The following is a 20000-nucleotide window of genomic DNA, read 5'->3' as shown; positions in this document are numbered from 1 at the left end:
ACATTATTAAACACACACAAACATACACTAGTAACTATAGAAAGTTCACAAATTATGATAGAAAGAATAAGATGAGGACAAAACCACACACACACACACACACACACACACACACACACACACACACACACACACCAAAAAAAAGTAATAATAATTATAATAATCATAATAACCAGAAGAACATGCTGGGAAAGATCCGATGAATAAAGATCAAATATAAGGTCGCCGGGTGCAGTCTAAGGAATCCGAGAGACTGAAGGTTGTCAACCTCACAATATTAACACATATATGGCCATACTTTAACTCACTCAATACGGCCAGCCCTCTCTTCTCCTCTACACAGACCCCTCGGATGTTCAGTGGGTGTCTCAATGACCCAACCTTTAGTTTCTGTCGTCAGAATTGTGGTATTCTTTGTCAACATTCACCTCTTCAGTATAAGAGCCTTCCGCTTGTAATATTTTGATGGTGGTAATTGGGGTGAAACGCTGTTAACGTCGTCTCTTTCGCCGTTCGTATGGAGAGAGTTAAACTGCAAAGTAAGATACAAAATATAGTGTTATCAATATCAAAACCGTATGGACATAATATATATTCCTTATTTCCATTTGTATTCAAAAACAAGGATTTATATGGAGACCATTTGCTGATAAAATCATTATAAAGAGAGTTTTTCCTATCTATATACTCCTCAACTGCATATATATATTCCATTTTTTTATGAAACCTTGCAGGAGTATTTCTTAACAAACTTACCTTCTGGTAATGACAGGATACCAAAGGAATGTCTTTGGAAATTATATCCACACATAAACCTGAACGATTCTATTTATAAGAGAAATGGACGACATAGAATGTTAATGTGAGAAGAAAGAGAGAGACAGAGAGACAGAGGTGAGACATACACACACGGAGAGAGAGACAGAGGGAGACAGAGAGAGAGAGATTCTGAGAGACAGAGACAGAAAGAGAAAGAGAGAAAGAGAGAGAGAGAGAGAGAGAGAAACACAGAGAGAGCGAGAGACAGGCAGAGTTTAAAACAGCACACATCTGAGAAGTCGATAGTCTAAATTACCTTGTAGTGAATACAAAAATATTCAGTATTTTCAGTATTTCAGTAGCTCAAGGAGGCGTCACTGCGTTCGGACAAATCCATATACGTTACACCACATCTGCGGAGCAGATTCCTGACCAGCAGCGTAACCCAACGCGCTTAGTCAGGCCTTGACAAAAAAAAAAAAAAGAAGAAAAAAAGAAGTGGGCGAGAGACTATTAACAATCGATTTAGCGCAAAGGTGAATCAAATTCGAAAAGGAGAGAAGACAAGAAAGATGAACAACAAAGAGTTCCGTGCACTGAAACTCTAAACGGAGATATCCAGTCGGTCATCGGGGCTATTTCAGGAACGTCAGCCCGCGAACCAGACAGACATTCCGGACCTGAGAACCCTGGACAAAAAAAACAACAAACAAAACCCCAAAAACCCCACCAAACCCTTAACACTGCCTGTCGATCTGCAGTCGTTGAACCCCCAGTCGAATCAGCACTGTCCGCAATTATCTTGACACCCTGCTGGTCACATGTCTTCAGTTCTCTCTGAACTAAGACGACTGTGACTTCCTCCTTTGCTACTATTACTGATACCAATAAACAATTATTTTAAAAACAACAACCCAACAACAACAACAAAAACCCCATAACATTTATCACTACTGCTACCACTTCAGTTACTACTATTGATATTATATCATCATTACTTTTGTACTTTAAAGGTAATAATCCAGCGAGACCTGAATTCAAGCTTATTTCGTGGGGAAACTATCTCGTAAGTGGCGAAAGAATACTTCACTTCTGTAGTTTTTCCACACACCCCCCACCCCCCCCGTCCCCACATCCCCAAATACACTGTATGTCCCTGTCTGCCTCTGTCTGTCTGTCTGTCTCTCATCTTGTAGTCATTTTCCTCCTCATCCCCCCCCCCCCCCGCCCCCCCCCACGAACCCCCCTGTCCCCACTCACTCCCCTCACTCCTAGCCGGCTGACAGAAATAGGTGTGGGGAAGCTGAAGCTGTCAACCAAACAGTTCCCGAAGGTCCGGAAGTCTGGCATATCACCCTGGGGGGTAGGGGGTGGTGGTGGTGGGGGGGGGGGGATGCGTTTCCATTTTCGCGCTTGATGGAGAGAGAGATCACTGGTCGTCTCGCGGGCGGCGCCACTGGCGGATCCATTCGCCGTAGTTATTCACGCCATGTCACCGCTCTTTCCTTTAACCCGTGCTGCACCGCATGGCGGCAGGCAGAACAGACTCCTTCTCCGGTCAACGAACTCTTTTTCCTTTCAGAGTCCAACCATCTGGAATGGCTATTCTGTTTCACATTATTAAACATCCCACTATACATCACAATATTCTCGTTCTCTGAAGACATGTCTGGTTTAAAAGGAGTAGTACTAAAAAAATTAATAAATAAAAAAAGAAAAAAAGAAAGAAAAGTCCACCACAGTTCGAAACTGTGTCTTGTCCATTGTTGCGCGCGCGCGCGCGTGTGTGTGTGTGTGTGTGTGTGTGTGTGTGTGTGTGACTGAAGGAGTTGGACGATTTTGGCTCATGATGTCTGTTTTGAAGCTGATGTAAATTGATTTATCTTATAATTTCGTCACATGTATATAATGTGTTTTTGTTCATGTGAAGCCCTTCTCGCTCCGTTTGAGAAAAAAAAACCCAACCCTGAATAAGTGTTCATTCTTCTTCTTCCTCTCCTCTTTATCTATTATCATCATTATTGGTATTATTGTTGTTGTTGTTATCATTATTATAGTTGTTATAATTATAACTATTATTTAGCATGAAAGGAAAGAGAAGGGGATATTAACATTTTCAGACCCGCACTGCAAGTACCAACCAAAACACACGGTCGACGCTGGGGTATGATATCATGAAAGGAAGCGTGAAGGCTTGTCACTCAGTCTACAACTTAAGAAAAAAAGAGGGACCTAAACATGCAGCAACGTCGCCATCATCATCATCATTCTCATTCACCATCAGCAAAGTAAAATATGAATATCCCTCCCCCCAGTCTCTATTGGTCTTTCATGTTCTGCTCTCAAGGTAAACTCTACTTCCATCCCGCCCCAACCCCCCCTCCCCTCCCTCCACTATCATGTTTTATGGCAAGATCCATTCGAGGTCTTCGGTGTCAGCAGGTTGAAGCTGAGGGCTGTCGTTGAAGGGACATAGCGGTGGTCTGCTTACTGGAGGTGATGGTAACTAAGTCTGTGGCTTTATACATGGGACTCAGAATGACGCGGCGTGTGAGTACTGTTCTGAAACGGTGCAGATGATGATGCAGAAAAAAAAAAAAAAACCCATCTGAGGCGGTGAAAAACGGTGCAGATGATGGGAACAGCAAATTAAAAAAAGAAAAGAAAAGAAATATGAGATAAGTTATGAAACTGTTTCATCGAGTGAAGCGACAGCAACTTGTTACCCGCCGTTTTAGGGTGGAGGAAGGTGGCTCCCCACAGTGTAGTGTGTTGTCAATGTGATGGGAGGTATGGGTATGTTGTGGAAGGCCCGCTGACATGAATGAATAAACGAACGAACGAACGAATAGAAGAAACAGGGCCTGATAATTCCGTTTTCAAACAGAAAGCGAAAAGAAATGTGAACAATACTTTGATATGCGATATGTCTGCCTGAGTTCAGCGCACACGAAAAGCCACACACATGGTCTGACTGGCAGCTGTCGTCAGGGGTGAAATCGATCTGCAGTCAGCGGAACGCCTGTGTCATGAAAAACGACCCTTCCTCCCCCTTTGTCAATAACAAAAAAACAGGGACCCACAATTTCGGCAGATGTAAACCCGCACTTCACAGGAGGCCAAAGCGATGTTACCTGTCAGCTTTGGTTTGTTCTTTCCTCCTCAATCCCCCACCCACCCCCGCCCCCCACGTCCCCCTACCCTCACCCCGTCTCTTACTCTCTCCCTCACACACGGTCAAGTAGTGTCTGCCTCCTCATGTTTCTTCGATTGTCCCTCGTTTATTGCTTTCAGTTTTTGGATTTTTTTTGTCTTTGTCCTTTCCTTTTCTTCGTTCGTTCCTTGGGTAGGTTAGCTAGGGTTCGTCATCTCATCATCATCGTCGTCGTCGTCGTCGTATCATCATCATCATCATCATCATCATCATCTTCATCATCATCATCCAGGCAGTTGTCTGTACAGACGGTAGCCAGGCAGTTTCTAGTTGATAACTACTCTTTTTTTTTTTTTTTTTTTTTGTTGAGAAGATGAATATTCCATGGTTTTTGAGAGTCAGGGATATACTTTGGCATTTTGACATCCTGTTGACATAATCTGTAAGGTTCTATTGACGGGGGTGGTGGTGGTGGGTGGGTGGGGATTGTGAAAGGTTATTTTTGTATGGTAACATAAAAACAGCAGAAGGCATTCCGCTCCTTTCAGCAGGATCAAATTTTTACCTCTGAATACCACACCCTCACACATTTTTTCAAAGAACCTCAAAATAAAACAAACACCCATACGGAAAACATCAAAAAAAGAAAAAAAAATTGAAATAATTATAGTTGAACTCGACAATCCATTTCTAAGAGTGATATAATGTAGGTTATCAATATCTACCTTGTCATCAGAAAAGACACACACACACACACGCACACACACGCACGCACTCTCTCTCTCTCTCTCTCTCTCTCACACCTATGTATATATATATATATATATATATATATACATATATATTATACATGCGAGATAGAGGTATATATATATATATATATATATATATATATATATATATATATATATAAAGAGAGAAACAAAGACAGACATACAGATAGACAGACAGAGAAAGAGAGAAGGACAGAGCCAGAGAAGCGAGACACACAATAACTCGCATCACACGTAACAGTAGTAGGCACATATATGTATAATATGAACAAATATCGTTCGCAAGACCTCACAAATAAAACGAGGACGGGGAAAATAAAAGGAAGTGAGCCCACGCGCGCGCGCGAGCACACAGACACAGACACAGACACACACACAGACACACACACACACACACACAAACACACACACACACACACACACACACACACACACACACACACACACACACACACACACACACACACACACACACACACACACACACTAAACGAAAAGAAAGAAAGAAAGAAAGAAAAGAAAAGATTTAATAAGTCGACGTGTTGGAAACCTTTACGACGTCTAAGCTTCATTCTAATACCAAAAGGTCAAAGGAATCCTGGTAACTGTGGTGCATAGCTTCACTTTCGTTTTCATTGTTTTCTTCTTTCCCTCCCCCTCCCCTCCCCCCGCGCCCCTCTCTCGCTTTCTTGTCAATCATGAGGGCAGAGGTAATGATAGGAAGTCGCTCCAGAGAAACTGGGGCCTCATGTGGAAGACTATGAACGGATATTCAATGCTGGTGAAATGTCCCTGTGTCCCAAAACGATGTGATGTTGAGTGCCTTCTGTTACGTGGAGAAACGTTCATAGGAGGGAGAGCTAACAATATCCATCTTCATCTTTAAGTTCTCAACCACATTCGACAAAAAAAAAAAAAAAGTTGATGTCCATCTCCATTGCAAATGTTTTATCCATATTCATCTTTACAAACGGGTATTCATTGTCGTGTAAAAGCGGCCACCGATGTCCGATTTTACATGACAATGAATAACCGGTTGTTCTTTTTGTTTTTTCTTTTTTCTTTTTAAATATCAATAGGTGACACCCATTTTCATTAGCTAATTGCTGACATTTGTGTTCATTATGTTTTAGATTTCAATCATTTTCATTATTTCATAGCTGACATCCATCTTCTGTATCTTCTGTTGAGATCCATTATCCATACTTTATATAACAAATTCTCTAAAAAATGCCATCTTTTATCATCTAAAAAATAAAACATAAGCTTCATTGTCTCGATTGCCTTAATTGCTGACACTCAACGTCATCTAAAGCAGCCATCTTCATTATGAAATTGTTGACATTAATTGTGTTCATTATTTGATTGATGGCTGACATCTATTTTCATTGTCTAATACGTGACATCCATCTTCTGTCCATCGCACGTAGGTACCACACACACACACACACACACACACACACACACACACATAGAGACACACTCACAGACAGACAGACAGACAGACAGACACACACACACACACACACACACACACACACACACACGGACGCACCATCATTAATATTGGTGACAGAAGTGTTATTTATCCCTGTGTGTGTGCCTGGTGTGTGCACGAGTGATTGATAGCGCACGGGAGATATGGAACGGACTGAAGATGGATGTGAATATGACACATTTAGAGAGAGAGAGACAGACAGTAAGACAGACAGACATGGATGTGAATATGACACAGTTAGAGAGAGAGAGAGACAGACAGTAAGGCAGACAGACATGGATGTGAATATGACACATTTAGAGAGAGAGAGACAGACAGTAAGACAGACAGACATGGATGTGAATATGACACATTTAGAGAGAGAGACAGACAGTAAGACAGACAGACATGGATGTGAATATGACACATTTAGAGAGAGAGACAGACAGTAAGACAGACAGACATGGATGTGAATATGACACATTGAGAGAGAGAGACAGACAGACAGTAAGACAGACAGACATGGATGTGAATATGACACATTTAGAGAGACAGAGAGACAAATAGACATACATACATATATATAGACAGAGACAAAGGAGACACAGAGAGAGAGACAGAGACACAGAGAGAGACAGAGACACACAGAGAGAGGAAGAGAGAGAGGGAGGGAGGGAGAAACACAGAGAGAGCGAGCGTGAGCAGCAAGAAACAAATAAACAACAACACCAAAGGCAATGGAATGTGTTCTGTAATATTTCAGTATACGGAAGCAAAGCCCCTGAGAGTAAATAACATCAAATCCAAAAAAAAGTCTCACGCATTCAGCACAGACTGGGAATTAGAACACCAAGTCAGTTTGTACAGTTGCCTTTTGTCTCGCCTTCAGAACTGTTGCGGGATACAAACCTCCTTTTACATTTTTTTTAACTTAAGTTTGCATGGGTCTAGAATTACCTGTTCCATTTTTCCTTTCCTTCTAATATTCGCACGCGAGTTTCGGAAAAAAAATATATGGCGTCAGAAACGACCTGGAAAGAAAAGAAAGCGTCACCAACACGTTGCCCTTTACAGCGATGTCTGAGCCTGGCAGAAGATTTCAACGACAAAAGTGACTTGCTTTCAAAGCTCTCTCGCTTTCCCTGCTGTGAAGAGTGGGTTTTTTTTCCGCTTTCCCTGCTGTGAAGAGGTTTTTTTTGTGTGTGTGTCGCACTTGTTACTTGGATTCAAAATGGGGATAAGCTTCTGTGTGTGGCGTAAGAGATCCTGCCATTGGCGCGATGTTTCGTTTCTGTCGATTAACGCACACACATACAATGAGATATACTGTACTGATCAGCAGTGCGCAGGGACTGTGAATAACAGTGAGATCTGAGGCAATTTCTGCATTAGTTCACAAGCTTTGAGAGGCATCTTGTTTTTTGCTGACTGAATGAATCACTTGCTGTTTCAATTGAAAAGCTGGAATATGACTTCAATAGGTATCACCACCCCTTTTCCACCTACGTATTTCCCCCTTTCTTTATGACCCCCCCCCCCCCCGACACACACACACACACACACACACCCAACCCACCCCCACAACACATACCCCTTCTGCCTTCCTCTGACACCTCCTGGGAATTTTTGAGATTTTGTGATTTGGCCTTTTGAAATATAAAGTTAATCGACCCCAAGATACCGAAATAATGGCTGTTGTTGTAAGCAGCTTAGAATTCAGCTGCGGACACATAATCATCTCTCACATCAAGACACACGAAACGAAAGTAAACAAAACGAAAATCTATTTTACCAGGTGATTGAGATAAACACAATGATAACAGGAATGCTTGCCTCACCCAGCCGTGGGGTACAAAGTCAAGAAAGAAAAGCATCAGAGAGAGAGAGAGAGAGAGAGAGAGAGAGAGAGAGAGAGAGAGAGAGAGAGAGAGAGAGAGAGAGAGAGAGAGCATTCGTAATTGTCAGAAAATGGTCACAGGGATGGTGTGTGTGTGTGTGTGTGTGTGTGTGTGTGTGTGTTTGCATGCATGCGTGCGCTTACGCGTTTGTGTGTGTGTGTGTTTGTGTGTGTGTGTGTGTGTGTATGTGTGTGTGTGTGTTTTCTGATCTAGCCAACCTTCCCCACTATTTTTTTTACCTCCACCCTCCCTCCATCACTAAACGTATCCAGGCCAGGGTCACAGCCATGGAGTCAAGATTCCATTTTGCTACCCCCCCCCCCCACCCCCACCCTGCCCACTCTCTCCCCTTTTCCTCCTCAAAGTCAACAGATCGTTCACAGGCAGTTCAGCTGGTCTGACTAAACGGGCAAAGAAGAACACGGTTATCCCTGCCATCAGCCAATGAGAGGGCCTGGTCTGGTCTGCACTGCATCGGGAAAGACTAATTAGGTTCGGAATGCACGTGATTCCCGTGTCTTAGTGTGCTGCACTTCCAGGAGATAGCACGTGAGATAATCTTGTCAGTTTGGGGCACCGTGGAGATGGGATGGGGGTGGGGATGGGGGGGAGGGGGTGGGTGGGTGTGGAGTTGAGTCGACTGTGGGTGTCGGCAGATGACTGTAATGCTGGGTGTTGAGTGTTCACAACCGTCATTAATGTGATTTATGTTGCTAAGTCATTGGTCCGGAAGGTGGGGGAGGGGAAGAGAAGAGAGGGGGTCTGGGATGGAGGTATGTGTTCCTTAACCGCAAACGTTTCATCGGACGGATGAAAAAAAATGTAATCAGTATATCATCCTGAGGATTTGACGACGCTAAACACAGCGAAATCTGTTTTCGGATGAACCATTGGAATATTTCTGCAGCTGTCGTTTATTGCAGTTTGCTTAGAACCCACATGGAACTTGAAAAACAAAACAAAACAAAACAAAAACAACAACAAAACTCCCACTGATCCACCATATATTTTTTTAGCCTACAAAGATCTAACTTTTAAATCCATTATCATTATTATTATTATTATTATTATTATAAGGAATTAGTAACATTAAAAAAAAATATCAAAAGTAAGAAATAAAAGCGAAAAGAGAAACAGCTCTATCAAATGGTAAAGTGTATGATTATTCTAAATTCAGAGAAACGGGGAGGGGGGTGAGGGGGGCTGCTGGGGACATTCACCCTTGTCAGCTTAAAGAAAGAAAAGAAAAATGTTTCTAACCTGGAAGCCAAGACAAGCACTTGAAATATGAACTCGGAAGTAAAATGGTCGAATTTACGGTTTTCACGTAACGCAGGTGCGAGGAAGTTAGGTTTTCTTTTCGATATTATATACACGATGTACGTGCCATTAACAAAACGCCAACTGCCAAAACAAATTGTCTGTGTCTCGTGGGAGTACATCGTGCTTCAAGAGTAACAGTAAAACAAACACCCAGCTCCTCTGGAAAAGCCATTTTCCGCTTGTGTGAAGCTTCTGGAAAGTGCGTGAATGATAGTCCTTGAGCATGGTCTACATATGTGAGCAGCATTTCCGTTTAGCATCAACTTCCGTCGTTGCGTTCTTTGCATTTTCTCCGTTTCTGTCTTTCATTGTGAACGAAGAAAAACGTTTTTTCCAAGTCGGGGCTTGGTCACAACAGTTTTTCCGAACTATGTTCCTACGGTTAAAGGCTGAAGGTCCCACAACTTTTTTTCTGGCCATAGGGGCATTAACTCTCTCCATACGAACGGCGAAAGAGACGACGTTAACAGCGTTTCACCCCAATTACCATCATCAAAATATTGCAAGTCCTTCCGCGGTTTTTAATCTTCCCCGACCGCTGGCTGCAGTGAGGGAAAACGGAGTAAAGTGCTTTTCTCAAGGACAAATTAGCATGGTGAAACGTGGCTTCGATTCCTGACCTCTGGTAATATACTGGATTTGGATCAGACCAAGTTTTCGAATAAAAAAAAAAGAAAAAAAAAAGCTTTCGTTGCATAATTGCTGAAACCAGAACATGGATTTCTGAGAATGTCTGAGAAAATAAAGGAATGGATGAACAAATAAAGAAAATGAACCTAAAGGAATGGATAAATGATGAAACAAAGAAGTTAGTAACTCAATAGGTATTTCAAAATCTACAAACCAGTGAGTGAATAAATAGATAAATAAATACATGACTAGATAAACAAAACCACGTGGTTTGCTTCACTGTTATTTCATTTTCTTCCAGGTTGCCTTTATCGTTAAGTTTCCGTTCCGGACGCCGATTCTTCTTCTTTTTGCGATTACAAAACGACATCACGCCACTTCCTACTCCACCCACTCAATTATCATATTTTTTCCCATCACAAGTCGATGAAGACTTGCGGATGCTTGCAAAAACCTGCCACATCAATCGTGTATCATACTCGTGTTACAGGCTAAATCTATCTTCATTCGATATACCGAACAACCGCTTAACAATGAACGAGCGATTCACACAGCCAAATCAATCGTGGCAGAAGGAAATCATCCGGCCAGTGACTGCTTTCAGACTTTCCATTCTGGTACGCGCTATCTATCGGTCAATTTAGGCGGTTTCAGGTTATAGTTTCTCAAGGAGGCGTCACTGCGTTCGGACAAATCAACATTCGCTGCAACACAGCTGCCAAGCAGATCGCTGCAACACAGCTGCCAAGCAGATGCATGTCAGCAGCATTACCCAACGAGGTAGACAGACCTTGAGTGCATGCGTATATAGTTTGTATGCCTGTTACAGTGTTAGAGTGGATTTCTTCTAAAGAATGTTGTCCTCTTGTTGCGATTGGTTCTTTTTCAGTGCGCCAAGTGCGTGTTGCACACGGGACCAAGGTTTATCTCTCAAATATAAATGACTGGATGCTCATATCAGTTTGATTTTTCAGTCACACATGGGGAAGAGGGTCGGACTGGGACTCCAACCCAGACTTGCACGGACACTGTACTGGCAGTTGACCATTCTGCCACCTTCTGCCGGTTAAGGTAAAAAAAACACACGTTTAGTATTCGTTATTTCATTGTATCATCATCATCATCATCACCATGAACATTAGTGAATCAGACTTCACTGTGCGCACTGATAAATGTTATAAGTTTTTGTTTGTTTGTTTGTTGTTGGGTTTTTTTTTCCATGGCCTCAAGGCCTGGCTAAGCGAGTTCGGTCACGCTACTGGTCAAGCATCTGCTCAGAAGATGTGGTGTAGCGTATATGGATTGTCCGAACGCTGACGCCTGCTGGAGAAACTGAAGTGAACTGAATTGCTCATGATTGATAATGATTATTGTTTAAATAAGTGTGTGTATGTAGAAAACAACAACCCCCCCCCCCCCGCCCCCCCGCTTCCGCTGACCCCCACCCCACCCCCCTGCCCCCGAAAGCCGAAAGAAACAACTTAAAGTAAACTTCACAAAAATAAACTAATCTAAACAAAATTAAACTAATAAAACGTCTGTCAGCGCAAGGTAAAGAGGGGATCTCTTAACCACCTTTCCCGTTCGAGACAATGATGACATTTAACGGAAAGTGAATAAGTTCTTTCCTCTGACTTTATTTAATTCCCCTTTTCTTTGAAAGAATATCAGTGAATTTGACGAAAAGGTTTGAAGACCTTATTGGTCGCATTTCCTTAATCGGCTTTTCAACTTCGTATAATAAATTGCAGGAAAAAAAAGAGAGAAAGACTACACAAGACAAGACAAAGTTATTCATTTCTGAGGATTATAGATACACTCAGTCGAGATTTTTGTTGTTGTGCTTTTTTAACATCCAGTCTCCGCTCTAAATTGGAACTACTTTACACAATACAAAATAGTAAAGGAAAGGATTACGTTTCATCATCATCCACAATCATCAGGCTGATTATTCTGACGTTTGATATTAAGCAAAAAAGAAACACACACCAGCATATGAGAATGATGTTGGTGGGTTGGGAGGGGATGAGAGAAAAAAGAGGGGGAGTGGGGGAGGTGGGGGTTATAAAAGTGGAAGGAAGATAGAGAAAGAGGAAGGAGACGAGGGGGTGGGGGGAGGGTGCGGGGGGGGGGGGGGGGGGGGTCATGTATAAATGTACTGTAAACACGCAAACATAAACATTGTTTGGAAGAGAGAGAGAGAGAGAGAGAGAGAACACAGAATTTTGTTCACCTCGCTCAGTGACAAGTTTCATGCTTCTCACGTTTCCGACGCTTCTCACACACACACACACACACACACACACACACACGAACACAGTCACACACACACACACACACACACACACACACACACACACACACTTGGAGAGAGGTTGATAGACAGACCGAGAGAAAGATCAGCAAAGAAAGCAAGCCAAGATGAAGTTTGTGTTCAGACGCTCAGCTTCGTTATGTGTGAGAGAAGACTTTGTACAGTGTTAGAAGTGGGGTGGGGTGGGGATCGCAGGATGAGGATGAGGAAAGGGGGTTGGTTTTGTATGTATGTATGTATGTATGTATGTATGTATGTATGTATGTATGTATGCGTCTGCCTTTTTGTCTATCCGTCTGTTTATCTTTCTGTGTGCCTGTGCATGTATGTATGTATGTATGTATGTATGTATGTATGTTTCTGTCTTTTTGTATGTCCGTCTGTTTATCTTTCTGTGTGCCTGTGTATGTATGTATGTATGTATGTATGTGTCTGTCTTTTTGTCTGTTCGTCTATTTATCTTTCTGTGTGCCTGTGTATGTATGTATTTATGTATGTATGTATGTCAAGTCAAAATACATGCATACATACATTCTCTCTCTCTCTCTCTCTCTCTCTCTCTCTATATATATATATATATATATATACATACATACATGCATACATACATTCTCTCTCTCTCTCTCTCTCTCTCTCTCTCTATATATATATATATATATATATATATATATATATATATCACAGAGAGAGAGAGAGAGAGTATGTATGTATGCATGTATGTATGTATGTATGCATGTGTCTGTCTTTTTGTCTGCCTGTCTATCTATCTTTCTGTATGCCTGTGTATGTATGTATGTATGTATGTAGCACTAAGTATCGTTGCCTGAAATAGCATCACGTTGTTTTGACGCCAAATGACGTAGTTGCTTTAGCCATAAAAGGTGAATTTATCCTTTTTTTTTCAAAATCATGAGCATCACGATGTGGTGTCGTCATCCGACATCACATAAAGATAAAATTTTTATATTCCCCATTATTATTATTTTTTTCTTTTAAAATTAGATGATGATGATGATGATGATGATTATCATTATTACTATTATTATTGTTGTTTATGTTGTTGTTTATATGTATTTGACTGTGCTTTCATATCTGTGAAACTGCATGTTTGGTGCATATCTGTGATGCATGTGTGGGTGTATGTGTGAATGTGTGTCTTCATGTTTTACATTTATTTGCTTATTTATCATCGTTGTTGTCATATTTATTTTATTTTTTAAATTTATTTAATTTATTTTTTTTATTATCATTACTACTACCTTTTTTATATTATAATTATTATCTATTTATTAATTTATTTATTTATGTAAGCTTATCTATTAGTTATTCACCTTTTTTTTTCTTTTTTTTTCCCCTTTTTCGCAAGGCTTGACTAAGCGCGTTGGGTTACGCTGCTGGTCAGGCATCTGCTTGGCAGATGTGGTGTAGCGTATATGGATTTGTCCGAACGCAGTGACGCCTCCTTGAGCTACTGAAACTGAAACTGATGTTGTTATTGTTCTTTGATCTATTTATTCACTAAATTTATTTCCCCAAGGCCTGACTGAGCGCGTCGGGATATGTTGAATTGTCCGAACTCAGTGACGCCTCCTTGTAAAACTGGACTGTACTGAACTGAACTGAACTAAACTTTTGCTGTCACTGATATCCTGAGGTTGATACTTATGGTGGCAACTTTTGAAGTCGAGCTGCAGCATCAAATAATAATAATAATAATTATGATGATGATGATGATGATGATGATGATAATGATAATAATGATAATAATAACTGGAAATTGATCAGCGCTTTCCTCATTGCACAAAGCGCTTTACAATCCACACACACACACACACACGCATACGAAACACACTCAGTCATCAACTCACAATCATGCACAATAAACATACACATGCGCATACAAACTCGTACGTACAATAGATACAGACATACATACATACATTGGCCGTACACAAAATACAGCGTTACAAACAATGTGAAAAATAACAAACGTTACAGGATAGTTTTCCGTACGTGACGCTTCATTACGAAGTTTATTGGTATGACCTACTACATTAGGGCAGAGTCAATAACCCCATCAAACACCCGCCCTCTCCTCTCCCCCCCCCACCCCCCCAATTCCCCCTCCCCTCCCACACATGTGAAACACTTGGCCGAGGACGGACAAACAGAAGCCAGTCAATTCCAGCCGCAAGTCACGGAGACTGGTGGTAATAAGGACGATCACGATCAAGTGGAAGCTGCTGTGTACCAAGGCCTGTCTGTGCAGTGGGTCAATAAACTTGAGAGGCGACAGGCGTCAACTATTCCTGTCAATGCCCTTGGTGCCCGGGGTGGGGAGGGTAGGGGGAAAAGGGTGCCGATGGGGGGGATACGGGGCGGGTGCGGGGGGGTTTGGGGGGGGGGGGGACTTACTGCCAGTGTGGTGGCTTTCTTTCGATGGATTACAGGAATGGAGTACAGGAATATCATCATCAAACAACAACAACAAAATAACCCCAAAAACCAAACAAGCAAGAAATAAAATCGACAAAGTAGACTTACCTTAACTCACTCAGTACGGCCAGTTCTCTCTTCTCCTCTACACAGACCCCTCGGATGTCCAGTGGGTGTCTGAATGACCCAACCTTTAGCTTCCGTCGTCAGAATTGTAGTATTCTTTGTCAACATTCACCTCTTCAGTATAAGAGCCTTCCGCTTGCAATATTTTGATGGTGGTAATTGGGTGAAACGCTGTTAACGTCGTCTCTTTCGCCGTTCGTATGGAAACAGTTAAAACGCGCATTTTACAGATTGGATATACCCCAAAGCTACATGCTTCCTGCAACTCCGCTGGACCAGTACCACGTGAGACCACTGCGGAAAAAAAAGCAGTGTGGTTCACTAAAATAGCGAAAATTGATGGAGAATTGTTGATTTAATCGGTCAAACAAAGTTTCATCTTCATGCTTCCGGTATCTGTAAACGGTTCAGTAAAGAATGCCAAATGTACCGAGCAAGAATGAGCGAAATTAGAATAGTATGTTGGCACGAGAATACTCGTACCTGGTTCACAACGGAAGCAATCATACCTGGAGGAGAATGAGTTTGGGGGAAAAAAAATCTAAACTGACCGAACTCAGAATACTTCCTGAAAGAGAGTAGAGATTATTCATTATTATTCATTATTGTGTTAGGTCAGTTTTCTTTAAAAAAAAAAGAAGTGATAAAGTCTTTTAAGTGTTATAATGATAATCGTTTATCTTATCATGTTGAGTATTCTGATAACAGAGCGATGTCTATTTGACATTGCTGATGAGAACGTGTTCTGATCAGGACAAATAAATGAACAAAAAACAAAGCCAAAACACACCTCTCCCGGACAAAGAGATTGTCGCCGACCTGTAATCATTTAGGGTGCACGTGTTGCGCATACATAAGATAAGTGCTCTATGAGAACAATAAAGTGGTAAGACAGAAAGACAGACAGACACACACACACACACACACACACACACACACACACACACACAGGTGGCGTTGCACTGTAGCGACGAGAACTGGGAAGAGCAGCCCGAATTTCAGACCGTGCGGAAGTCTGTTGTGTTTAAAACAGTAATTCAGTACACTACACTATACACTACACTATACACTGCACGACACTACACTACACCACAAGACAAGACAAAGGGAAGGAGGGAAGGACAGCGCCAACTGAAAGAACAGGTGAAGTGAAGATGGGGTGGGTGGAGGGAAGACTTGTTCTGACGTCAGAAACCGCTCGCGCATACATTTTTATGCACTTTGTGTGGGCGCATGTGACGTCCGTCACAAACGCTGTACTGGTAAAGTATGGGTAAATTTTGGGAGTGGAGAGGAGGGAGGGAGTTGGGTGGGGGGGGAGGGGCTGGGGGGGGGGGGGGGGGAGCCTGATCAGGTTTACAGTCAGTTACTACCGATCGATGATGGGGAATGGAGAGTGTGCGAGTGTGTGTGTAGGGTCGAGGGGGGCGGGGGGTGTGGGGGGAGGTGAAGGGGGGGTGAGGGGGTAGGGGTTTGCTAGCCCACGCTTCTGCGAACCCATTTGCTGTCTGTCACACTGGGGTTGATGGAATGGTATGGACACTTGTATGCCGCCTATCCTCGGCCAGTGGTTTACAAACAAGTCAGTTGCACAAGAGGTCGCGTATCTCGTAAGAGCCGATTGAGAGCTGCCTTTTGGTGCTCATCAGTCGTTTCCTGCTTCATTAGGTTAATGAAGCGTCAGTCACGCGACCACACCCACGCTACTCACATACGCACGCACACACACACACACACGTGCACGCACACACACAGGCATGCACGTACGCACACATGTATATATATTGTATATATATATATATATATATTTATAATATATATATATATATATATAGAGAGAGAGAGAGAGAGAGAGAGAGGAGGGAGGGGGAAATATTCATATAATATTAAATTTTGAGTGGACATTTTGTTGCCCTGGAATGTTTCAATTGCACTAAAATGCAAAACACACGCGGGACCTCGATTTATCGTCCAGTCCGAATGACTAGCCTTCAGACCAGCACTGAAGGAGAGCGGAGAGCGTGATGATACTTGCAAGTGTGGGTTTCGACCCCTCACGCTCAATCAGATTCTACAAGCCCAGCAAGGGAAAGGGTGAGGAAACAGGATACACGAGAGATTTATGAATGGGCACTTGCAGTCGCCAGGGAGGGGTGTGGTGGTGGCGGTGGTGGTAGAAAAACGGTATGTTAGCTTTTCATAGATCGGTTGCTATTTACTTCACCAACCTACATCACATCTGCCAAGCAGATGCCTGACCAGCAGCGTAACCCAACGCGCTTAGTCAGGCCTTGAGAAAAAATAAAAATAAAAATAAAAATAAACACACACACACACACACACACACACACACACACACACACACACACACACACACAAGAAAATAAATAAATAACAGGTAAATGCATTAAAAAAGAACTACTACTACTAATAATAATATTTATAAGGCGCAAAAACTTGAAGTCAACTATAAGCGCACACACACACAAAAAACAACAACAACAACAACAACAAAAACATAAATAAAATAAGATAAATAAATAAAAAAGACAACAATGATGATAAATAAGCAAATAAATGTAAAACATGCAGACACAGATTCACACATGTGCACACATATGCATAACATATATGCACCAAACATGCAGTTTCACAGATATCAAATACACATAAACGTACATGAGCCCCAGCACACACACACTAAACACACACACACATTACCCTGCACCCCCTCTACCCCCCCTCCTCCACACACTCATTTCTAGGCTACGTATCGCAGCTTCCACTGCACACACACACACACACACACACACACGGCCGCTCCCTCTCTCTACCTTTATTTCTTTGAGACGATCGATGGTGTGATGTCCTTGTACCTGTTGTTTTTGATATTGTTTGACTTTTCTGATGATTTCCGATTTTCCTAGATGTAGGCCGCTCGTTGTTGTTGCGTTACCAGCACGTCTGTCAGCTCGCTCATTTCCCTTAACGCCTGCATGTCCCGGGCAGTATGACTATGTACGTTTTTTAATCTGAAAGTTGCGCATTGCCTTATACCACTCTGGGCTTCCCATTCCATTTTTAATTTCCTGTATGAGGTTCATTGAGTCGGTTAGAATCATGGCATGTTGGTTTCCGGGCGTATGGATAGACGATAGCCACTGGAGGGCATGTGTCACAGCTTCAACTTCCAATTATATATCTTACACAGAAATGTTGATGGTCATCGACCTCACCTGCTTTGACCAGGTCATAATTTCAATTTTCAAACTATATGAATGCATGCTGAACTGACCCCATCTCAGAGAGAATGTTCTATACATACAAATTTATCTAAAAGCGAATATTGGAATCCACAGCCAACGTTCGCGTAACAATTCCGATATCTGTTGATCAGTCAGCACACATGCACGCACGCGCGCCGACACACGCACACACACACACACACACGTTCGCGCGAGCACACACACACACATACACACACACGCGCGGACACACACACACACACACACACACACACACACAAACACACGCACACACACGCACGCACACACACACACACACACACACACACACACACACACACACACACACACACACACACACACACACACCAATAGAGACAGACAAATAACAAAGGCAGAAATAGACAGACAAAACGACACTCTAAGTGTGTGTGTGTGTGTGTGTGTGTGTGTGTGTGTGTGTGTGTGTGTGTGTGTGTGTTCTGCTCTTTTCCGAACTCAAGTCACCACCACCCCAAAAAATAGCTTATTCAACCCGTGCTTCTTAGTGATGCACTTTCCTGCAATCCTGTATCGTCTACAGTGCGGTCCGATACACGAAGAGCAAAACTGCCCACAACTCCAGAAGACTGTTCACGTTAATCCCTATCATCTATCAGAGAAGAACACGTGTGTAAAGGATCTGACAGGTCATGAATTATACACCTTCTACTTTAATGCTTTTAATATTGATATTTTCCCTTATCTGGCATGCGGCTTCAGCGCAAAGGATGAATAAATATGGTGATGTTGGATCTCCCTGGTGACAGCCCTTTTCTACTTTGACAGTTGCGGACATTTTTCCATTGACTGTTTCATGAGCTATCATATCTATATAAAACACATGGATCCACTTGCATATGTCTTCTCCAAAGCCGAAAGCTTTTAGAACTTCATGTGTGTAAACCCAAAGACTGAATCGAACGCTTTTTCGAAATCGATAGAAGCGAATACCTCAGACATATTTTTTTTGTTTTCCAGATACTGCATAATGTCGAAAACGATTCTAATGCTGCCCCAGATGTATCTTCCGGGTACAAGGAATGTCTGGTCTTGGTGTATCAACTGGGATAAAACAGATTTAAACTTGTTCTAGTTTTATGAAATGTGTTCTGAAATGTTATGATTTGCACTTTTCAAGACATTTTCTAGGTGCCCGGTAATCAAGTTCTGTTCCCTTTCTTCTGAGTGACATAACCGTTTTAGGCTTCATTAATTTTAGGAAGGGATCAAAACAGTACCGATATGCAGGACAGGAAAATGAAAACAACAACTACAACAAAAACAAAAACAAAACAAAACACCCACAAAACAATATAAAAAAAATAAATACAATTTAACCACACACACACACACACACACACACACACACACACACACACACACACACACACACACACACACACAAACTGATCAATTGTGGTGCCATTTGCAACTGAACTTATCGTTGTCAAAACACGGACAAAATGTCAAACTCGAACTCATCATTGACCAGAACAGTCTACCATTGTCAAGTGGGAGAATGACTGGGACGAGAAATAGACATAGAAGCACAAAAAACATTGGGCGAAAGTAAAAAAAAAGTACTCAGGGAGAGAGAGAGAGAGAGAGAGAGAGAGAGAGAGGATGGGAGGGGGTGGGAGGAGACAGAAACACACACCCACACACGCACGCACGCACGCACGCACGCACACACACACACACACACACACACACACACACGGAACTCGAATAATTTAATGACTAGGCCATTTGCCCGTGTCAAGGGGGTGGGGTTGGGGGATCGGGAGGTAGGGAGTACAGGGACAATTATACAGGCAGAATGA

The sequence above is a fragment of the Babylonia areolata genome, chromosome 18 (assembly GCF_041734735.1).
Source record: "Babylonia areolata isolate BAREFJ2019XMU chromosome 18, ASM4173473v1, whole genome shotgun sequence".
NCBI classification, from domain to species: Eukaryota; Metazoa; Mollusca; class Gastropoda; order Neogastropoda; family Buccinidae; genus Babylonia; species Babylonia areolata.
Note: the sequence above shows the minus strand (reverse complement) of the source record.